The sequence below is a fragment of the Hetaerina americana genome, unplaced genomic scaffold, assembly GCF_022747635.1.
Source record: "Hetaerina americana unplaced genomic scaffold, ioHetAmer1.1.p SCAF_1, whole genome shotgun sequence".
Lineage (NCBI taxonomy): Eukaryota > Metazoa > Arthropoda > Insecta > Odonata > Calopterygidae > Hetaerina > Hetaerina americana.
Genome location: NW_027286069.1, coordinates 8901038 through 8925653, shown reverse-complemented (window position 1 = coordinate 8925653; position 24616 = coordinate 8901038).

Below are 24616 nucleotides of genomic sequence, written 5' to 3'. Positions count from 1 at the left end.
GATGCAGGACCGAGTTCCGCAAGGCAGCCTTTACGTCCTCCATTGGAACCAAGGTGGAGTCGGTCTCGGGTTTTCGAAGGGCATCCTTCGCTGCCTGGTCAGCTTTTTCGTTACCTCTTATGCCGACATGACCAGGAGTCCATATAAAGGAGACCCTGTTCCCCTTTCTCTGAAGGGACAACAGGGTATAATGGATCTCCTGGACTATCGGGTGCACAGGTGCAAAGACCGATAAAGATTTTAGGGCGCTCAAAGAGTCTGTGCAGATGAGGAAAGAGCCATCGCTTTCTTTTATTTCTCCTAGGGCCGTCCTTATGGCTGACAGCTCGGCTGTGAAAATGCTGCAAGAAGTGTGCAGTTTTTTCCTCACGACTCCATGGTAGTGGGACACGACCGCATAGGCACATGCAGATTCTGACTTTGACCCGTCGGTGTAGACTGGGACAAAGTCAGAAAGTGAGCCGAGGACGGCACTGAAGAGCTGCTGGTATTCGGAATCGGTCGTCTTGGCTTTGCGGCGTGCACCGGCAATGAGTTTAATATCCGGCATTGGCGTTAACCAAGGCGGGTACTTAGCATAGGAGACGGGGCATATTTGAGGAAATGTAAAATTTACCGCGTTAATAAAATCATTAAAACGAACGGCAAAGGGCCTAGTTGCCCTTCTCCGCCTGTTAAATAAGTCTAAAAACCGTTGGTTAAAAACTATATTAAAACAAGGGTGGATTGTATCCGATAAAATTTTACAGGCATAGTTGCCCATTAAAATCATCCTGCGGGTTTCCAACGGAGGCTCCCCTGCGTCTGCAAGTAAGCTTGGGACTGGGCTTGTTCTAAATGCCCCGGTGGCCAACCGTAGTAGTAGTAGTTTTAGGGGTTTGTAGGGTGCGTCGACAGCTATGGTCATTTTGCACCACTGTCATTACGTAAAACTTATGTTCCTTTTAAACTAGGAATAAGTAAACAAATAAATACGAATAAATATATAAATAAATAAAATAAACAAAAAAAAACAGATAAAAAAGGAAAATGCTAAAATCAAAAGCATTAAAATTATGAGCTCCAAAGCTAAAGCTGCCCCATTAAACCGGTTGACCTTAAAAAACTTAAGACTCGGTTTATAGACCCAGAGTCATCCCCTAAAATATTTCTTAAGTCTCCCCTTATCTTCAACATGTCTCTGGCCCTTTGGTATGTTGTACATTCCGTCAGGATATGGTTTATCGTCAGGGGTTGGAGGCACTCATTGCAGCGGGGCTGTTCTTTTACCTCCGCAAAGAGGTACGAATGAGTGAGGGCAGAGTGTCCTATTCTCAGGCGCGTAATCATGACCTCTTCCCTCCGAATGCTCCGGATGGAAGAGGACCATGGGGAAACGACCGGTTTTATTGCCCTGAGTTTATTATTTTGCAGAGACTGCCAAGTCTCCTTCCACTGATGCAGGACCGAGTTCCGCAAGGCGGCCTTTACGTCCTCCATTGGAACCAAGGTGGAGTCGGTCTCGGGTTGTCGAAGGGCATCCTTCGCTGCCTGGTCAGCTTTTTCGTTGCCTCTTATGCCGACGTGACCAGGAGTCCTTATAAAGGAGACCCTGTTCCCCTTTCTCTGAAGGGACAACAGGGTATAATGGATCTCCTGGACTATCGGGTGCACAGGTGTAAAGACCGATAAAGATTTTAGGGCGCTCAACGAGTCGGTGCAGATGAGGAAAGAGCCATTACTTTCTTTTATTTCTCCTAGGGCCGTCCTTATGGCTGACAGCTCGGCTGTGAAAATGCTGCAAGAAGTGTGCAGTTTTTTCCTCACGACTCCATGGTAGTGGGACACGACCGCATAGGCACACGCAGATTCTGACTTTGACCCGTCGGTGTAGACTGGGACGAAGTCAGAAAGTGAGCTGAGGACGGCACTAAAGAGCTGCTGGTATTCGGAAACGGTCGTTTTGGCTTTGCGGCGTGCACAGGCAATGAGTTTAATATCCGGCATTGGTGTTAACCAAGGCGGATACTTAGCATAGGAGACGGGGCATATTTGAGGAAATGTAAAATTTACCTCATTAATAAAATCATTAAAACGAACGGCAAAGGGCCTAGTTGCCCTTCTCCGCCTGTTAAATAAGTCTAAAAACCGTTGGTTAAAAACTGTGTTAAAACAAGGGTGGATTGTCTCTGATAAAATTTTACAGGCATAGTTGCCCATTAAAATCATCCTGCGGGTTTCCAACGGAGGCTCCCCTGCGTCTGCAAGTAAGCTTGGGACTGGGCTTGTTCTAAATGCCCCGGTGGCCAACCGTATCCCAGCATTGTGGACACATGTGAGTGGTCTCAAGTAAGACTCTCGTGCTGAGGAATACACTATGGAACCATAGTCCAGTTTGGATCGCACCAAGCCTCTGTACAATAAAAGCATGGTGGTGCGGTCTGCTCCCCAAGTGGAGTGAGTTAAAAACTTTAAAACGTTGAGGGTTTGGCGACACCTCTCGCGTAACCCGCGGATATGCTCCCGCCAGTTCAGCTTTTGGTCCAGGATCATGCCGAGAAAGCAGACGGACTCCACAAATGGAAGAATCCTACCCAACAGGGTTAGGGTCGGGGTAACGTGGTAACCGCGAAGACGGTGAAAGTGCACGCATTTCGTTTTCTCCATGGAGAAACGAAATCCGTTCTTTCGCGACCACTCTCCCAGTTTGTTTAGAGTCACCTGGGCTTGCCTGGAAGCGTTTGGCAGTCGTGTCGACCGGCAAAATATGGCTAGGTCGTCCACATAGAGCGATGCCATCACCGGGGCATTGATGCATTCCACCACGTCGTTGATGGCGATGGCAAATAACGTCACGCTCAGTACTGAGCCCTGGGGTACCCCGTTCTCCTGTGTAAAAGATCGGGATAAGTGCTTCCCAGTCCTTACTTTAAAAAGGCGGTTAGTTAAAAAATTTCTGATAAATAGGGCCATGTTGCCTCTAAATCCCCACTTGTGGAGCGTGTTGAGGATTCTCCATCGCCACACACTATCATAGGCCTTCTCCAGGTCGAAAAAGACTGCTATGACGTGTTGACGGTGGAGAAAGGCTTCCTGGATGAAGTTCTCAGTGCGCACCAGATTGTCTGTCGTGGACCTGCCACGCCGAAAGCCGCACTGAGCGTCGGAGAGCAGGTGACGACTATCCAAGCACCACATGAGACGTCGGTTTACCATCCATTCCATCACCTTGCACAGGCAGCTGGTGAGAGATATGGGACGGTAGTTGTTCGGGTCATTTTTGTTTTTTGCCCTGTTTTGGGATTGGTATCACGATGGACTCTCGCCAGGCATTTGGAAAACTGCCCTCGTTCCAAAGTTGGTTGAGGGTATTTAGGACCTCCCCAATCGCAGTTTCCGGAATGTTCCGGAGAAATGCGTTGTGGATTTCGTCCGCCCCTGGCGAGGTGTAATGGGAGTCTTCGATGGCGGATTTAAGCTCCCAGGACGTGAAAGGCTCATTGTAATATTCGCTGGTAGGACCTGCACCGAAATTGAGAGGGACTCTCTCGCATCGCCTCTTCAGGTTCGCAAAGTCCGCGGCATAGCCCTCGTCACTGCTATTGGCCGCGAACTGACTGGCAAATATGTTGCTTATTTCGGCAGGTGAATTAACCACCCGGCCAGCAACAAGCAATGGCGAGATGACAAATGAGCCCTTGGACCCGGAGATTTTCTTCACTTTGTCCCATACCTGACCAAGCGGCGTGCGATGGTTGATGGTAGAGACGTATTCTATCCAGGAAGCCCTCTTGGCCTCCTTCACGGCCCTTCGAGCTCGCGCTCTCAGGCGGCGGTACGATGCCAGATTAGTTGCCGTGGGATATTTTCTAAAAATATTCAATGCTTTTTTCCTCGCCCGAATCGCCCGGTCGCATTCCCCGTTCCACCAAGGGACAGGAGCTCGATTAATATTCCCGGACGTACGAGGGATACTTTTGGTAGCTGCCGCCAACAGCGTTGAACTTAGTTTATCGACGTTGTGCAACGCGTCGAAACTTGCGTCGTGTTTATATGTAAACGTACGCTTGAAAAGTGGCCAGTCCGCACGGTTAATACGCCACTTTTCCGGAGGTTTTGAAATGGTGGGCGAAGAGTCTTCTTTAACGAGTAGAAGAGGAAAATGGTCACTCCCACAGAGATCGTTGTGGGTGGACATTTTCAGCTTTGGGGCTAGACTTCTCGAGCATAGACAAAGATCTATTGCTGAGAATTCCCCATTGAAGCTGTTAAACCGGGTTTTTTCGCCGCTATTTAATAAAAACAGGTTAAAATCCTCAATAAAGTTGGATAAAATTCGACCTCTCCTATTGCTTTGGGTTTCTGGCCCTCCCCAGAGAGGATCATGGGCATTAAAATCTCCCATCAAAATGAACGGCTGAGGAAGCTGGTGGACAAGGGCTTCAAGGTTCAGGCGGGTCACCGGTGCACCCTCTGGCAGATACACGTTGCATAACGTCATCCTCTCAGGGGTGTGCACCGTGACAGCGACGGCCTGGAATGGAGAGTTCAGTTGGACTCGCGAGGTGTAAAGGGCCTCACGGGCCGCAACTGCTACTCCCCCTTGGGCTCGTTGGCCACTTAGGTCATCCATTCTAAAAACAGTGAACCCCTTCAGAATACCCTTATCTTCAGCCTTAAAATGGGTCTCTTGGAGACAAATACAAGAGGGTTTAAAATCTTGGATTAAAATGGCCAGCTCCTCCTTGTGCCGATAAAAGCCATTGCAGTTCCACTGCAGAATGGAACACATTTAAAATGTTAAATTAAAATAAATAAATAAATATATAAATAAATAAGTTGACTAAAAAGGGAGATGACCAACTCTATTGAGGTTATCGCTTGAAGCGATGTTTCCTCTTCCACTCGTTTGCGAAGACCTCTGTATCAGAGATACTCTGGTCCTCTTCAATTACCTCCGGCTTCTTTGGCTTGACTGGAGGCGGCGGGGAAGGTGTATTCTCACGCCCTTTTGGCGTGTTCCCCTTGGTGGTTTTTTGTGGGCTCTTCTTTGAAGGGCCCACAGGAGTAGGTGGCTCCTTGTCCACCTTACTCTTTCCATCCTTCACCCTTTTGGGTTTAGGCACTTGCGTGTTTTCAATTGGGGATTCTTTCGGTATCTCCGTCTGCGTGGCGATGGTACACTTTACACATTGCGTGGTTGCAACGGAAGCAAAGGACCGGGAGAAAGTTGGGGCGATTATTGCCCTGTATTTTCTCCTCGCTTCCGCATATGGGATTTTTTCAAGGGTTTTTATCTCCATGACTTTCCTCTCTTCTTTCATCTTCGGGCAATCACGAGAGTACACTGGGTGTGTACCCTCGCAATTGACACAAAGAGGTTCCGAAGAGCACTCTTTATCCTCGTGCGCGTCTTTGCCACAGCGCGGGCAGGTGGCCTTACCCTCGCAGCGCGACGCGACATGGCCGAACCGTTGGCATTTGAAACAACGCACGGGATTTGGGATGAATGGCCTCACTGGTACCGATTCATAGCCCACAAACACCTTGTCGGGTAGTCTATCACGCGCAAACGTCAAGATCACGGAGGTGCTGTTTACGTTTTCTCCGTTGCGCCTTGTGGTGAGTCGACGACAATCAGTCACTCCCTGAGAGAACATTTCTCTCTTGATTTCTTCGATGTCCACGTATAGGAGGTCGTAGTGACTGATGACTCCCCGACAGGTGTTAAGAGTGCGGTGCACCTCCACCTTAATCGGAATGTCATGCAGCATTCCCATAGCAAGCAGTTTTTCGCTTTGTGTATCGTTCAGGGTCTCTATAAGAAGTGTACCATCCCGGAGCTTCTTCACGCTCTTTGGGTCCCCAGGCACAATCTGTGACAAAACTCTGCGAATTTAGAAAGGAGAAACCTTTTTCAAGGTTTCACCTTTCTTTATGCACGACATAATTAAATAGCGCTTACATGCGCCAATGCACTTTTCTCCCCCGCCGGTGTCCGGACGGGATCTTTTTAGTGGTGGAAAGGGTTTTTCCTCCATAATAATAAGTGATTCGTCCCTCGGCCTCCCCACCCACCACGGAGCCACACATTTGGGACGCCACTCCGCCAAACCGGAGCGGTCGCCAGGGCTAACTCGAGGGATATAGCGCTTCAGGAGTGGTTGTCTGTTTCGGGGTGGATCTTCGGTGCAAGGGCCCACCAAAACCCTTACATCTCCGACCTCCCTACGCAGACCCCCACAACCTTGGCACTCGCCACCGGAGCAAAAACGCGACGGAAGCCGATTGACCGGGAGTGGCTAGCTCCCGGCCTCCCGTTTACGCGAAATCCGGGGCCGAAGAGGGATATCGCTCTCCGGTCCATGCAGGGCATCCGAAACCCTGCTGGGAACCAGAAAGATCACCCTCCAGGATCCCCTTCTCTCCCTTACGGGTCTCCAGGCACGGCAAACACCTGGGCGGATCGCAGGCCAGATGGTATGGCCGCTCACAGACAGTGGATCCACAGCACTGTCCGGACGCATCCCTTGCTGGCTTGGGGTTTGTTTTCGGGGTTTTCTCCCCGCCCTTTTAGTCGCCTCTTACGACAAGCAGGGATACTGCGGGAGTATTCTCTATCCCCCTACCCGCGGGGGGGTTGAACAAAGCATTTGACAAAGTATGGCACGATGGAATTCTACAAAAAATGGATAACTGGAAATACCCTGAATGGTCAAAAAAATGGATTAAATCATATTTGGATGATAGAAAATTCAAAATTAAATGGGACTCGGAACTGAGTAATGAGAGGGTAGTGAAAGTAGGAGTACCACAGGGATCGGTCCTTGGCCCACTTCTGTTTAACATATTTACGGCGGATTTCCCGATAGATGATGACAATAGGCAAATTTTGACAGCACTATATGCAGACGATGCAGCGATAATTGCGAAAGGTAAAAACTTAAAAAAAGGCCCGTGAAAGAGCCCAAAATATGCTCGACTCCATAATTACATGGTACTCCAAATGGAGAATGACGGTCAACCCGAGTAAAACGAAAGCCATAATTTTTAAAAGGCCGTATATAAAATCCCCAAAAATACCATCTATAAGAATACGAGAACAACCTATTGAGTGGACTGTGGAAGCCACTTACTTAGGGGTAACAATCGATAACTGTCTTAATTTTAACAAACATGTTAAAAAGATAATGGGCAACGCGTACGCGAGCCGAGCACGCTTAGCGCCAATTCTCCAAAACAGGGCTACGCCTCCAAGCATTAAAAATCATATTTATAAGGCAGTAATTCGTCCAACTCTTACTTATGCAGCCCCAGCATGGATGGGCCTATTAAGTAAGGGATGTTACCGAAAATTGGAAATAACAGAGGAACATACTACGATCCATGCATAGAACTAAACCACGGGTTAAAATAAAAGATATGTATACCCAGATTGGAATGAACGAAGAACTGGACAAAATAATAAAAACATCATGCGAGATCTATTATGATCAATTAAAAGAAAACAGCAGCACGGCATTAGCTTATACAAAAATTGACAAAGGATCAAAAAATGACAAACAAAAGAGACCGCATAATATTTTAAAATAGACTACCAATATTCAGGTACAATAACAGTGGGTTAAACAAGACATCAAAAAGGGACATAGAGCAAAAGCCGATAAAAGGCATCCTCTGCAATAAAGCCGTGAAAGCGGTATGACACGCGTTCCTTTCATTTCGCTCTTTTGAGAGCGAGGGAACATTGCCATTGTCCTTCTCAGGACGTTTTCTTTCAGCACTAGGGACCGAGCATTGGAACGCAAGAACGGGCCCCACCAGTGGTAACCCACTTGTGCACCCAGTGCTCGAAGGGACCGCCCCAGCCGGGGAATAACGGTCTGATCTCCGAGGAATCGTCGAGAAGAGCAGCGCGGGCGACCGGGGTCGAAGCGGCGAGGGAGTAGGAGAGAGCCAATCAGGAGCGAGGAGGCCCAAGGCTCCGAGTATATAAGCCGGCGCTTTCCATCCGGTGCTCCAAACGAAACGAATCCGGTGCTCCAGAAAGAAAAAGGAATTATATACTGAGACACAGAGCATAAGCCCAACTAGGCGACCTCTGATAAACAAAGCCGCCTAAAAAACGGCAAGGCAATTCGTCGTCGTCGTCGTTCCCGTCCGCCGGCCCCCCAGCCTCTGCAATGCCGAAGATGCCAAGGTTTCTCCCACGTTGCGGGGGAATGCCGAGCCCCTCCGAAGTGTTCGCGCTGCGGAGGTGCGCATGGGGCAGCGGAATGCTCCATCGAGGTCCTTCGTTGCGCAAACTGCGGCGGAGGCCACCACGCCGGGGACCACCGCTGCCCCAAGCGCCCGAAGGAACCGTCGTCCCTCCCAACGACGGCTCCCATCGTCCTCGCCCCCCCTGCAATACCACAGGCTTCCTCTGATCCCGAGGAAGATCCCGACGCACCGGTTATGGTTCATCGGGAGGAGTTTGTGGCTAAGGACGATCTCCTGAAGCTACTTACACTCTTGGTAAACCTTCATCCGGGACAAAGGGAGACGGTCGTTGCGCTCCTTGATGCCGCTTCTGGCGATATCTTTGGCCGGAGCGTCCGTTGCCTGTTTTCTCGGAATACTGTGCTTCCGTTTGTTTCTCAAAAGGTCGCACAGTAAATCCGAAGTCTTCTTCTTTTAAAAACCATTTTAATCTGCCGCTTTTTTTTCCCCTTTCTCCTAGATAATCCAGCTCAGCCGACCAACCAACCACCATCAACGTGAGAGAGGGAAATACCAACAACTTGAAATCTTCCGATACCACACCATTTTCACCTCTACTTCTCAAGATTCTCAAGATCGACGATAAGCAACCGAAGAACTACAATAGAAGAGGTCATCATCTGTTTCACCACTTTTCTGCCGCTTCACGGAACGATGCCTCTCACTAAAAATTACCAACTGTAACACTTGAAGTACTTTTCATACTTGTCAACCATTGTAATTTTCCTTATCTGTATTTCTCATATGACACTGTAAATATTCATGTAAAAATGCTTGTTCTGTAAAATGTAAGTTTTTTGTAAATGTTCTGTATGTAAATTCTGTAAAACACTCCTGTATCACGGAGAAAAAAGACCTTGCCGCTTAACGGACAAACGAGGGAAGACCAAATTGCTCTTACATATGTAAATAAAACTCTGACGCTTCACGTTTTGGCCCCCTCTTGCACCGCCTCACGGTAACACATGTTTTTTCTTAAACGCGGTTAACTAAGGCGGCCTGAGTGAGGTTTTTCCGGGTTTCCTCACTCCCTCGGGTAAATGCCGGGCCAAATGCCACCCCGGAGAAATAGAAATAGAAACAGCAATTATTCAATGTTTTTTGCATAAGCCAAACATGCAACCGCTTCAATATTACTTAAACTTTCGTCTTTTCTCCTGCACGAAGAGGCTTCGGCCTATAACGGGTATTTACCATATGCTGTAAAATCTGTCTTGTATATATTGATGTTGTATTCATTTTATGGTAAATAAAAACCTTTAAAACGAAAAAACGAACGAATCTCACTTCACTCGCTCTTCTGAGAGCGAGCGAAGCGAAGCATATACGAGGGAACATTGCCATTGTCCTTCTCAGGATGTTTTCTTTCAGCACTAGGGACCGAGCACTGGAACGCAAGAAAGGGCCCCACCAGTGGTAACCCACTTGTGCACCCAGTGCTCGAAGGGAGCGCCCCAGCCGGGGAATAACGGTCTTATCTCCGAGGTCGTCGAGGAAGAGCAGCGCAGGCAGCCGGGGGCGAAGCGGTGAACGGTCCTTTAAAGGACCTTTTTCTTTCTCAGACCGAACACACGGAACTTAGGCAAGGGCCCGACCAACGGTAACCCTCCTACGTACCCGGTGCTCGAAGGGACCTCCCCATCCGGGGAAAAAGGTCTAATCGGCGAGGAGAGAGCAACGACAGAGGGACTTGTCCTCTGATTCTTCGGCTGGTACTCTAAACCCTCTTTGTCTCCCCCAGCGCACTCGCTGGCCTGGCAAAGGGCCCCTAAGTCCTAAGGTTTGCACGCCGTTGCACTCTTCGGCACTACCTGCGGACACACACCCCCACACAAACAACAGCGGGGCCGGGCTAACGTAGTCCCCGGTTCTCACCCGCGGGGGCAGAAGGGAGTTCCCGCTTGCTCGCGGGCAAGCGGTTCACTAGGTCCCTCAGGGTCGGGAAGGGAAAGTTAGCAGCGTTAAGCGAACGCTTTCTGCTTCGTACGTGCCTTAACCTTACCTCTAGGGCTACGCTTCACGTTGCACTAGGGAAGGGTAGCAAGCGCACCCACTTGCATCCAGCGCCGCTTTAAGCGAGCGTTTATTTAAGAGCATCACTCGACCCCTTCAGCCGCTTTAAGGGAGCGTTTACTTAAGAGCTTCACTCGGCCCCTTCAGCCGCTTTAAGCGAGCGTTTACTTAAGAGCTTCACTCGGCCCCTTCAGCCGCTTTAGGCGAGCGTTTCTTTAAGAGCTTCACTCGGCCACTTCAGGGCCACAACTAAGTAAGCCGCGTGTGAGTAAAGTTTTTCTCATCGGGAGCCCGGACTAATAAAACCTTTCTTTTCAGCCTGAGTATTCCTCACCACCTCCCTTATCCCCCGTCCCATACCTCTTCTGAATCCCCGTTAACCCGTTTCACCATAGCCATGCCCGGAGCAAGTTACTTTCTACGAGACAGGCCAGGCTCCGCCCCTTCCGGCCAATGGCTTGTTGCCGGAGGTAAGAAAGGGAAGCGAAAAAAGCGGCAAGACTCGGGACGTACCTCTCCACCACCCTCACCCGTCCCCCTCCTTTCCCCCCGCTTTTCACCCCCCTCAAACGTACCTTCCTCCCCTTCCCCCCCGCCTCCCGGATTATTCCACTCTCCTAACTCCCTCTTTGCCCCGATTCCGACAAGACCCAATCCTAAGCCCGTCCCTTCTGCCTCCCCCTTACCCCCCCAACCTCCTAAACCCGGCACTTCCCAACCACCTCCCTCTTCTTCGTCAAAGAAGAAGAAAAAATCCGCAAATCCTCCTCCTCCACCACCCTGTGACCTCCCCGAACCTCCTCGCATCATCCCTAACCCAGTGCCACAAAGTCCTACGTCCTCCCCGTGGTTTGTCACTCGTGAGAATGACACAACTGTTACCTTCTCCTCCCTCCCCAAGAACGTTAGCCAGAAGTCCTTCTTTACGGCTCTTCGCTCTACGCACCTATCCCTGTCCACCTCTCACATCCTCGTCTACCCTGGAGACAGGATGGCAAGGGTGCGCCTTCCAAAGCAGAGTCTGCCTCTCTTACAGGGCGAAGGGAAGAAGCGCCTGGACGCCCTGTTAGGAGCGACCTGCACCGTCTCCTTTATGGGCGGCCCAAATCATTCCCGTTCCCCTGCTCCTTCCTCCTTGCCCCCCAAAAAACCCTCCTTTTCATTTGTAGTGAAAGGAGTGGATCTACACATGCAGCCTGAGGATATCAAGGAGGCCCTGGTCGACGCTGGCGTTCCGGTCGTCAATTTGTGGCGCATAACATCAAGGGCAACAAACACCGAGACGACCCTAATCAGATGCGTCACCACAGGTGCGGAAGCGGCATCTGCGGTCATCTCAGGAGGACTCCCCTGCTACGGCCGCGTGTATCGCTGCGAGCCGTCGCATCCCCCCCTTCCACAACCCCAAAGGTGCTTCAGGTGCCTGCAATTTGGCCATCCAACTGAAGATTGTAGGTTGGCCGCCAAGTGCGCAAGGTGCGGAGCGGCCCATCGTGCCACCGACTGCACGGCTACTGCCATGCGATGTCCTAACTGCAGCGGAGAACACCACGCCGGGGATTGGAAATGCCCCAAACGCCCCTCAGCCCCAAAATCTCTTGCCACCACGGCCCCTATTCTCCCCGATCCCTCTCTTTCAGAAGCAGCGAAAGATGACGCCCCGGAAGCCAAGGAGGCCGTAACGAAGGGAGACCTCCGTTTTCTCTCCCTAGTTTATGCTAACGCCGCCCCGGAGCACCGCCAAACCATGGAGACCATCCTCAACACGGCGGCGCGGTCGGTCTTCGGGTTTAACGTCCGTAATCTTTATTCCAGGAATACTCTTCCCTGCCATTTCCTCTTATGCTTCCCGTTGCAGATGAACGCGTCCAATATAGGTTTTGTCAACATCCGCGCGGTCATCCGGAAGAAGCATCAGCTCCTCCATTACATTGATAACGCCTCCATTTGCATTTTAGGTCTGGTGGAGACATTCCTGCCACCTAATGCCCGTATTAATATACCCAATTTCCAGGAATTCTCCAAGCCAAGAGTGGCATCAGGGTCAGGGGGTGTGTCTCACCTTGTCCGCAAGGACATAGGAGCAAAGGCGCTGCCCATTCCCTCAGGCATTCTGTCAGAGGGAAATGAAGCTGTCCTAGTGGAGTGTCGAATAAGTCGTAAGACTATATTCGTATGTTCACTCTACTCCAGAACAGATGACCCCCTACCTACTGCTCTCTTGTCCTACATCATCTCTCTTGGCAGATCCTGCATCATCCTTGGCGACTTTAATGCAAGGAGCCAGTCTTTCCGTGACGCGGTGACCACGGTAAAGGGCCGCCGGTTGGACAATTACCTGCTCGCCCATCCTCTCATTCGCCTTGACATCCCTTTCCCAACCTATGTGGGTCGCGGCCCCTTCTTCCCTGATCAAGCCCTGGTCTCCTCAAACCTCTTCCATCTAACCGGCGACGTTATCATTGGGGACTGCGTCACGTCCGACCACCTCCCTTTCTCCTTTCCTCTGCATGGCACCAGACGCCTAGAACGGAGAGGCTTTACAGTCACGGACAATAAAAACGCTGACTGGAAAGCTTTCAACAAGTCGATCGCTGATGCAACTGGGGACCTTGCGGCGCCGCGTTCCCGGGGTGACGCCGACGACGCCTTGAAAAGGCTGACCGACGCGTTCAGGGACGCTACGGCGCAACTACCCAGAAGGCGGATCGATCCTTCGCGCCCTCCCCTTCCCGTTGACGTAGTACAACTAATAAAAAACAAACGTTCCCTTTACAGGCAATGGCTACGCACAAGGGACCCCGATCTGAAAACAGAATGGAACCGCTCCAACGCTATCATCCGGCGACGGGTGATAGCATACAAGGAGAAATCCTGGGCGATCGCCTGTTCCAAACTCGATAGTGCGGACGGCGCTAAGTTCTGGAAGCAGTTCCGGGCTCTCTCTGGGCAGTGCAACATAACTCAGACATCTCTTATCAATTCAGCAGGCGACCCTATCGCCGAACCAAGAGAGAAGGCGGAAGAATTTCGGAGAGTCCTCAGCGATGTGTTCCGTCCACAGGAGGACCCGGCCTTCGACGAAGGACACAAAGCGGCATGCAGACGGCACTTGGACTCGCTGGCTTACTATCTTCTTCCCTTGCAGGAACCAGACCCCAATAATAACGACCCTATTTTCCTTCCGATTGATAAAGAGGAAATGGCAGAATGCAGGCCCCGACGTAACACAGCCCCAGGCAACGACGGGATCACCACTCGCCACACACAGCGAGCCCCAAGCTGCAATCAACCCCTTCTTCTCATTTTCAATTCCCTTCTTTCCCTAGGCTATTATCCTACGACGTGGAAATCCATGACCATCGTCATGCTTCCAAAGCCAGGGAAGGACCGGAAGAAAGCAGAGAACTACCGGCCGATATGTCTCACCAGCGTCATCGGGAAATGGTTTGAGAAAATCATTACCCGCCGGCTCACCGACCTTTTCTCTTCTAATGGCGTCCTGCCGCCACACCAATATGGTTTACGATCAACTGCCGACAGTATGTGGCGGCACTATTTCTGGATATCGAGAGAGCTTTCGATAGGGTGTGGCATGATGGTCTTATCGGCAAGCTCTCTCTTTCCCCGGGAGTATCCCCCCCTCCTCCGATTAATTTCCTCCTTCCTTTCAAACAGACAGGCAACAGTTAGGGTGAATGGACACCACTCCTCTACCTTTCCCCTGCTCGCAGGCGTCCCTCAGGGTACCGTCCTTTCCCCTCTCCTCTTCACTCTGTTCTGCTGGGACATGCCCACGGACAAGTATCCAGGCAAGCGAGTCACCCTCGCCCAATATGCTGACGATACAGCGTTGTGGATAAGGGCGCAGAGGGTGGAAACAGCCGTCAAACATCTACAGCGCGCTACGAGCACCCTCGAGGGATGGTTCCGGAGATAGCGTTTGCGGCCAAACCCCCATAAATCCACCTTCATGGTGTCCACCGGCACCAACGATAATCGTGGTGTCGGTCTTTCACCTCCCTCCCTTCAACTTTGGAACAAGTTGATCACCCCATCCCCTTCCGTTACCTACCTTGGTGTCCATGTTGACAAACATCTTTCTTTCAGGGCACATGTGGCAAACGTTACGGCAAGGTGCAGCCGTCGCGCGAACCTATTGCGTGCCGTCCGGGCTAACGGCCATGGGGTGTCCGAGGGATGCGGGGTCCTCCTATACAAAGCCTTTGTCAGGCCTGTTATGGAGTACGCCGCGCTCGCGGTTCTACCCTTGCGTAACAACCTAGAGCGCTTTGCCTCTTTTGAACGCCGGGTCTTGAGGCGGCTGCTTCTCTTGCCTTACGATGCCCCGAGAGAATACATCTATGACCGTGCTGACATTGAGCCGATCCTTCACAGGTTATGCCGCGCCCGCTGCAGGACAGCGGCTCGATGGGCTGACTACAACGAAGACCTGACCACCATCCTGGACAACATGGGAAGCCTGCTACGCCGTCGCCCCGTGGCGAAACTACAGTCGCCCGCACGGATCATCACCCTTTTCCCATCCTACTACCCGGATATGGAGCTGCCGCCTCACGTGGTTCGCACCACTCTGGATCTTCCACCTTGCCTTCAGCCGGACCCAGACCTACCACTCTTCCGCCCACCTCGCAGGAGAGCCCGTCGACCAACTTTACCCAACCAGTGAATTAACCCGAGTGAAGTGACTAAAGTGAAGTGACACTCTAAAAACTCAATATATATATTGTTATCTGTTCTCTGTTACTCTTGATATTTTACTGTTATGTTATCCTTATTGTTACTGTTATTTTCCTGTTCCTTCTTCTTCGGTGGCCTGGCGGAGGTTTTACGGGTTTCCCTCCGCCCGTGGGTGAATACCGGGCCAATACCGCTCCCGCAGAAAAGATATCGAAGGTTTTCCGCAACCGCTACCATCTTTGTAGCCTTTCCTTATTTATTTCTTTCCGCCCCGAAGAGGAGTTTTATCCTATAACGGGGTTTTCGTACTGTTTTATTATGTTTCAATGTTTATATTTTATTCACTCTTGTATACTGTTCTTTACGGAAATAAAAACCTTTTTAAACTGAAAAAACTGAAACTGTCAAGTCTTCACTTGCTCTTCTAAGAGCGAGGGGAGCACACTTCGATTTATTTTTCAGGCCAATCACTCGGAACGAAGGCAAGGGCCCCACCAGTGGTAACCCCCCTTCGCACCCGGTGACCGAAGGGACCGCCCCGCCCGGGGACCATCGGTCTATTCTCCGAGGAAGCGACCGGGTCCATCGTCGAGGCCGGATCTTCGGAGTAAGGCGCACTCTTGCGCCGTGCCATTCGGCCCTTTTCAGGGTCTTTTTTATTTCAGAGTCCGGTCACACAGAACGAAGGCAAGGGCCCCACCAGTGGTAACCCCCCTTCGCACCCGGTGACCGAAGGGACCGCCCCGCCCGGGGACCATCGGTCTAGTGATCATCGTAGAAACAGAGGGATTGGACCTCTGACTCTCCGGCTGGTACACTAAGCCCCCGTTGCCGCCCCCAACGCACTCGTTGGCCTGGCAAAGGGCCCCTTAATTTAACCACAAGACTTGCACGCCGTTGCACTCTTCGGCACATCTTGTGGACTCCTACGCAAACACAAAGCGGGGCCGGGCTAACGTAGTCCCCGGTTCTCACCCGCGGGGGCAGAGTGCGGTACCCGTCTGCTCGCGAGCAGGCGGTCCATTAGGATCCCCGGGTTAGTTGGGTAATACATAGAGCGTTAAGCGAACGCTACTGCTTGGTACGTGTTTAGGGCACCTTTACCTCCAGGGCTGCGCTTCACGCAGCACTAGAGAAGGGTTGAGAACCTTCCCACTCTCAGCCAGCGCCGCACCCGCGTGCGTTTTCCGGTGTCCGTCCCTTAAGGACCAAAAGCGCCGTTGCGCTAAGCGTATTTACGCAGCTTAACTAACCCTTCTGGTCCTTATAAGGACCATATAACATTTCCTCTTCCTTGCCTGATACCCCTCCCCGTGCCATCCTCCAAACCCCTCCTGAACGGGAATATGTCCTCAGACGGAACTTGTTACTTCCTGCGGGACAGGCCGCGCTCGGAACCGCCCGACCAATGGCACACTGCCAAAGGTAGGAAGGGAAAGAGGAAGAAAAGGCAGAAGGAGGTTGTGTCTCCCGAAAAGGACGGAAGCCCTCCTACCTCCCCGCCCCCTTACTCTCCCCCCCTCTCCTGTCAATCCACGTGGAGCCTCCCCAAGCCCTCTCCCCTATATCCCTTTCCCCCTATTCCACTCCATCTCCTAGACTAGTTATCGCTACGTCTCCCATGACCCGTCCATTGAACCACTTCCCTTTTCTCCCAAATAGTGCACCCTGGGTGCAGAACCCCAACAGACCCCAAACTCACCTCCTTCCCACCGCTACTTATCCCGCGCCCCTTACCCAAGATCTGCCCTCCACCTTCCCAACACCCCTCACCGCTCCTTACCCCGCGCCCCTTACCCAAGACCTGCCCTCCACCTTCCCAACACCCCGTCCCGAAATCCCCCCCAAAACCCAAACGTCAGGTGAAGAAGTTCCCCCCTCCCCCTCCAGCTGATCTCCCAGAACCCACCCGTTTGATCCCTAATCCCATCCCACTAAGCCCTCCCTCCACCTCACCGCGGCTGTCCGTTCTGGAGAACGACACAACCGTAACCTTCTCCTCCCTTCCCCGCGACACGAGTCAAAGGAAGTTTTTTACTGCCCTGAGATCTGTCCACCCCTCCCTCGCCACTTCCCGCATTACATTTTATCCAGGTGACAGGTTGGCAAGGGTGCATCTCCCAAGGCGACACCTCGAGCACTTGCGGGGTGAAGGCAAAAAACGGCTGGACGCCCTGCTCGGGGCGACGTGTTCCGTGGCCGTTATGGGCGCTCCCAACCCCACCCGTCCCCAATTCCCTAAAACTAAAAGACCAGATGGACATTGCCGACATCAAGGATGCCCTCGCCGACGCCGGAGTCAACGTGTCCTCCCTCTGGCGGATCTCCTCCCGGGCTACTAACCAGCCCACGACCATCGTCCGGTGCATCACCGAGGAGGCCGACAACGCGTCCGCGATGATAGTCAACGGTCTACATTGCTACGGCCGCATTTACCGGTGCGAGCCGTCGCATCCGCCCCAACCCCAACCACAGCGGTGCATTAGGTGCCAAGGTTTTGGGCATCCTACAGGGGAGTGTAGGATTCCCGCCAAATGCGCCCGCTGCGGTGCAGCACATCGGGCATCCGAATGCACCGCTACGGCCTACCGCTGCCCTAACTGCGGTGGAGGTCACCATGCCGGTAACTGGCAATGTCCCAAACGCCCCGCTGCCCCTTCCTCCCTTGCCACAACAGCCCCTATCCTCCCTGATCCTTCTCTTCCAGGAGCAGCCAAGGAAGACGCACCAGAGGCGAAGGAACCAGTTACCAAGGGCGACCTTTTAAGGTTTATGTCCACGTATACGCCAACGCCGCACCCGGACACCGCCAGTCTATGGAGAATATCCTTAACACGGCTGCGCGGTCCGTGTTTGGATTTAACGTCCTACATCTTTATTCCAGAAATACTCTCTTCCCTGCCATTTTCTTCAACGCTTCTCGTTGCAGATGAATGCAGCAAGTGGAGGGTTTGTCAACGTCCGCGGGGGCATCCACCAGAAGAAACGGCTTCTGCTTAATTTTATTACAAACGACAATTTGTATCCTAGGTCTGGTAAAGACATTCCTTCATCCAACACTGCGCATCAACATGCCGCAGTTCCGGGAATTCTCGAAACCAAGGGCAGCGCCTAGGTCAGGGGGAGTGTCTCTACTTGTCCGCGAGGACATTGGGGCCAAGGAACTGCTTATACCCCCTGACGTCATGTTAGGTCACGAAGCGGTCCTTGTGGAGTGCCGCATTAGTCGCAAGACTATCATCGTTTGCGCGCTCCACTCGAGAACCCACGACCCCCTACCGACACCGCTCCTTACCCATATTCTTTCCATAGGGAAGCCGTGCATCATCCTCGGAGACTTTAGGTGATGCCGTCACCACGGTTAAGGGTCGCCGGCTAGACCACTTCATCCTTTCGAACCCACTTATCCGCCTTGATATTCCTTTTCCCACGTTCGTGGGCCGAGGACCCTCCTACCCCGACCAAGCTCTCGTTTCACCTAACCTGTTTTCCCTCACCGGTGACGTGACCATTGGGGACTGCATCGCGTCTGACCATCTCCCTTTCTCTTTTTCCTAACAGGGCACACGGGGGCCTGTAAGGCGTCGCTTCACAGTCACGGACTATAAGTACGCTGACTGGGAAGCATTCACTAAGACGATTGCTGATGCCACTGGGGAAGCCACCGCCCCGCTGTCGCCGGACGACGTCGATATTGCCCTTACGCGGCTCACTGACGCGTTCCAAGATGCTACTGCGCGGTTACCCACGAAGCGGATCGATCCGTCCCGCCCGCCCCTCCCCGAGGATGTCGTCACACTAATTAAAAGAAAACGCTCTCTCTACAGGCAATGGCTCCGCACAGGGGACCCGGACCTGAAGACAGTGGAACCGCTCCAACGCGACCATCCGGAGACGGGTGATAGCTTACAAGGAGCATTCCTGGGCGGTCGCCTGTTCCAAGCTTGATAGCAAGGACGGTGCGAAGTTCTGGCGTCAGTTCCGAGTCCTCTCAGGAAAACGAGGAGTTCAACCGTACTCTCTTATTTCGAAGGAGGAAATGGCAACCCACCGACCTATTAACAAGGATGGCGTCGCTATCGCCGATCCCAAGGATAAGGCGGAGGAGTTCCGACAAGTTCTGTCCGAGGTGTTTCGCCCGCAGGAGGACCCGGCCTTCGATGAGGGCCACAGAGCAGCTTGCAGACGCCACTTGGACTCCTTGCCTTACTCCCTACTTCCTTTGCAGATAGCGGAGAGAGCGGACCCGGATGACCACCTTTTAATTCCTATTTCGAAGGAGGAAATGGCAACCCACCGACCCCGGCGACATACCGCACCGGGTACGGACGGTATCACCACTCGCCACATCCAAAAAGCCCCTGCCTGCTACCAGGCACTATTAACTGGGGTTAGCTCTCTCTAACCCCAGGCGTAACCCCACCACTACTAAGACTCATCTTCTCTTTTCTTCACAACAGGCAGGCGAGGGTGAAAGTCAATGGACCTCTCCTCTCCCTTCCCACTGCTCGCAGGCGTACCTCGGGGGACCGTCCTTTCTCTTCTGCTGTTCACCTTGTTCTGTTGGGATATGCCCACGGACAAAAACCATGGCAAGCGAGTCACTCTCGCCCAATACGCCGACGACACGGCGCTGTGGTTACAGGCACAGCGGGTTGGAACGGCCGTGAAACATCTGCAGCGTGCCACTTCGACCCTCGAGGGGTGGTTCCAGAGATGGCGCCTGCGGCCGAACCCACTGAAATCCGTCTTCATAGTGTTTGCCGGGAGCAACGATACCCGTCAGTCCGGAATATCACCACCCTCCATCTCTCTGTGGAACAGAGCTATCCTCCCATCCAAATCCGTCACCTACCTTGGCGTCCATAATGACAGACACCTCTCCTTCAAACAACACACGGGTGCCGTGAGGGCAAGGTGCAGCTGTCGCGCCAACCTTCTGCGGGCCGTCCGGGCTAACGGTCGCGGAGTATCCGAGGGCTGCGGGGTCCTTCTGTACAAGGCCTTCATCAGGCCAGTGCTGGAGTACGCCGCGCTCGCGGTGCTGCCTATGGGCAAGGGTATTGAACGTTATGCGTCCTTTGAACGCAGAATCCTACGACGGCTCCTCCTCCCGCACGACGCCCCCAGGGAATACATCTATGACCGCGCTGATGTCGAACCCATACTTCACAGGTTGTGCCGCACCCGCTGCAGAACTGCGGCCCGCCTCGCGGACCACAACGTGGAGCTGCTCACCACCATCATGGGAGGCCTGCTACGTCGCAGGCCAGTGATAAAGCTGCAGTCACCGGCACGGATCATCCACTCCACCTTCCCCAGATATTACCCGGAGATCCACTTAACCACACCACGTCCGAACAGAGCTTCCCACGCCCACATGTGTGCTTCCGGACCCCGACCTTCCGCTTTTTCCCCCCTCCCCGCAGAAGATCAAAGAAGAAACTGAACACAACAAGTGAAGTGCAGTGAAAGACTACCTGTGAGATCCCAGTGAACTCGCAAAAACATTACTGTTGATTCGTTAATTTTGTTAATTTATTCTATATTCTATGAATGTTTTGTTTCTGTTAACCTTCTACCATCTGTCTTCCATCTCTCTTCTCCGGTGGTCTGGCGGAGGTTTTTACGGGTTTCCCTCCGCCCTTGGGCGAATGCCGGACCGATACCGCTCCCGTAGAAAAGAATAGAAAGGTTTTTCGGCAAACGCTACCCACTTTGTAGCCTGTCCTTATTTAATTGGTGATTCGATGGTGAACAGGAGGGGGGCTGCTTGCGGAGGAAGAGCAGGCCCAGGTCCACAGGTCGGAGGAGGAGAGAAGGGCGGAACATCAGGGCGCCGGATCTGTATTCGCCAGAAACGCGGGGGACGAGGCCGCTGCCGAGGGTGCGAAGGTCAAGGTGGCGGGAGAGAACCCCCAAAAACGGCCTGGAGCACAGGGGTCCGAGGGGTCGGGAGTCCAGGTCTTTGTACTCCAGAGCCAAGCTCGTCGCAGAGAAAGTGGGGGGCAGTGCACGTCGCGTGCGTGCACTAATCGGTGCGTGCGGCCGAGGCTCCCGTATGTGGGGGCAAGCCTTCGCCATCGCCGTACTGCGGAAGGTGAAGGACAACAGGCGGGAGTGGACTCACTCTTGGGTCAAAGGCGGATTGGGGCAGAGAGAAGTCGCCAACAGATGTAATTAGACTTGAAGGGCTCCTAAGGCTCTGGGCGGCTACGGGGGGAGGGAAGAGGTGGACGAGGAGAGCGACGACGCGGTTACGGGACCTACGGAGTCTACGGGGGGCAGGGGCGCCGTGGAGGGAGAGGGGGACGGACGCAAGGCAGGAGTCGAACCTTGTTGATATACAGCTGAAGGAGTTTGCGGGAGTTTTGATCAGCACGAAAGTCGCTGCACAGCTGGAAAACAAGGTCTGCACAATCTGCGTAGCTGCGGCCCTGATCGGACGGAACCAGGTGACGGTGAGGGGAGCAGTTCGTGAGGCTCGAGGGCACGGGTACGAAGTTAGAAGGTTGATAGCCTCGGGGCAAGATAAGGCAGCTCTGGAGGCTATGGCGCGTCGCCATAACAAAGAGAAGCATGCTTCCAACGGGAACATATTCCGCAGTGAGGATGAGGAGCAATCGAGCCCCCCCGCCACACGCCCTTGCGGCGGCTTGCGGGGTATTATGTAGATGTAGAATTGTTCCACCCCGAAGAGGATTATTATCCTATAACGGGGTTTCCGTGTTGTTTTTGTTATGTTTACATATTGTTTATATATACCTTGAACTCTGTACTCTAAAAATACGGAAATAAAAACCTTTAAATCTGAATCTGTCCAATTTCATAGATGGACTGACTGGGCGGAGCAGCAGCATCGTAGCAGCACCAGCAGAAGCGGATCATCGAGGGACAGCATCGAAGAGGGAAATTCTTGAGAAAAAGATTTTCTCAAATCGACCGCCACTGAGACAATCCACGCTTGAAGCCCAGGAGAAGAGGACCGGCTAGAGGGAGGATCAATCAGGAGGCAGAGCTCCCAAGCGCTTGGTATATAAGCCAGCGCATCGCAGCGTTCATTTCGCCATTTCCCCCGAGCCCAGGACTTCCCGATATCCTAGACCTGGTGCTTACTTCCCTTCCCTCAAACTTTACAATCTACGTCGACAACGCGGCTTCGGACCATTGCCCGCTCACCTTTACAGTCCCCCTCAATCCCAATTTTGCTACCACCCTGTTTCCCAAAGTTAACTGCACTTCGACCGCCTTAAAGCCACCGGACGTATCAAACACCGACCTGATAGACGGCTATTGCTAAATTCACAACCCTCATTAACTCAATTGCCACTACCTCAGCCCTCCGCCAAAATCCGGCAAACCTTACTGTTTCTGCCCTTCCGGCAGCTATTATACGCATCATGAACCTTAGAAACCGGGCCAGACAGCTTTGGCAGCGCACTCACCACCCCATAGACGGCCGAAAATACCGTGCCTTGAGGAATCTCGTAACTTCCCAAATAAGGAGACACAAAAACTCCCTATGGGAAAAAAAGATTTCAAGCTTATCCCACAAGGATAACTCCCTTTGGCCACTCGCTCGATCCCTCAGAAAAAGGACCACTCCCCCTGCCCCACTCTCCTACCTAGGCAAGCTAGCCTACTCTGACAGGGAGAAACTCATTTTTGCTGACGTTCTGGAATCGGTTTTCTTAAACCCTAATCCCTCCCCACTTGACAATCTTGTATACTCCACCTTTCAATGTTTCCTACACCCCACCTGCAATCCCTCCGATAGCCCTATCGGAACTACAAACAATCATAAACCACTCCAAATCCAAATCCGCTCCCGGCCTAGACCTCATCTCCTACTCCCATCTGAAAAACCTACCCAAATCCTTTCTCCAACACTTGCTAGCCATCCTAAACGTTTGTCTCGCCCACTGCTACTTCCCACCGGCCTGGAAGAAAGCCAAAATTATCCTGCTTGCCAAACCTGACAAAGACCCCAAAGATCCCTCGAATTACCGACCCATCAGTCTCCTACCCTGCATGGGTAAAATCCTGGAGAGACTTATCAAAACCCGTCTCCATGAAGAGCTACTCTGCTTAAACCTTCCAAGGCCTGAACAAACTGGATTTAAGAAAGACTGCCACAACTCACCAAATTCTAAGACTGGTTGAATTTATAACTTTCGGTTTCAACATCCACAAGCACTCTCAAGTTGCTTTCCTGGACATAAAGCGCGCTTTTGACCGTGTCTGAATAGAAGGTCTCATCCACAAACTGGCTCTTGCAGATTAATCCTATAGCCTTGTTAAAATGATTTCCTCTTTCCTCTCTTCAAGAACCTTTGTCGTTTCAATAAACTCGTGTCTTTCGAACTCCATGCGTATCCAAGCGGGGGTCCCTCAAGAAGCTATCCTTTCGCCCACTCTCTTCAACTTATATATATTAATGACCTTCCGACCCACCCAAAAACTCAACTTTTCCTTTACGCCGACGTTACAGCAATAGCCTCTCAATCCTGTCCAGGCACTGCGGCTGATACCCTACAAGAACACCAAGACATCGTGGAGGAATGGATGGCCTCCTGGAAACTAACAATAAACGCCGAAAAAAGCGAAGTCGTCAATTTTGCCAGAAAATGGAAAAAGCCGTGCTCAACTTATCTGTTTTATAAGGACACTCAACTTCCCCAGCGTGATAACACCAAATTTCTGGGTGTTATCCTCGATAGAAAACTCACTTGGCACTCCCACACACAATATACACTAAACAAAGCAAATGCATCTTACTGCTCCATTTACCCCCTCCTTAAATCCGGGAGTCCCCTTAACCTAAACACCAAAATAACCCTTTACAAATCTATGATCAGGCCGGTCCTTACCTACGGCTACCCGGCGTGGGGAGCAATTGCCGCAACCCATTTAAAAAAGCTACTAACTTTTCAAAATAAAACCGTCAGGAAAATTCTAAACGCCCCTTGGTTCATCCGCAACGACTAAATTCAAAAGGATATAAACCTACCTGATTTAAGCACTTACCTCCAAACAATAGCAGTATCCTTCTTAAAATCTCTGGCCTTCACAAACAACCCCCTTTTAGAAAACCTATGGTAATACGTTAAAAACCCACACTTGAAACAAACGCCCGAAACATTCAACCATGCCAACAAATAACTAAAACAAAACATTCAATCCCAAAACCTACATATCCTAAACCCGTCCTAAACCAGTAGATTTCATCATAACACCGTTCATCAGCAGCAGCTGGAAACCGGAAATACATGCGCATTAGGCGCAGCTCTTAAGCGTCGGTCGGTCGGTCGTTCATTTCGCTCTTTTAAGAGCGGGGGAACATTTCCATTGTCCTTCTCAGGACCTTTTATTTTCAGCGCTAGGGACCGAGCACTGGAACACAAGAAAGGGCCCCACCAGAGGTAACCCAACTTGTGCACCCGGTGCTCGAAGGGACCGCCCCAGCCGGGGACAACGGTCTAGAAGGAGAGCAGACGAAGCAGGAGACAGCGGATTCTAACCGCACCTTGCTTGGCACTGCAACGCTCACTTCGCTCTTCTGAGAGCGAGTGATCATTGCGAAAGTCCTTTTCAGGACCATTTTATTTCAGCGCTTTCAGGACCGAGCATCGGAACACAAGCTAGAGTCCCACCAGTGGTA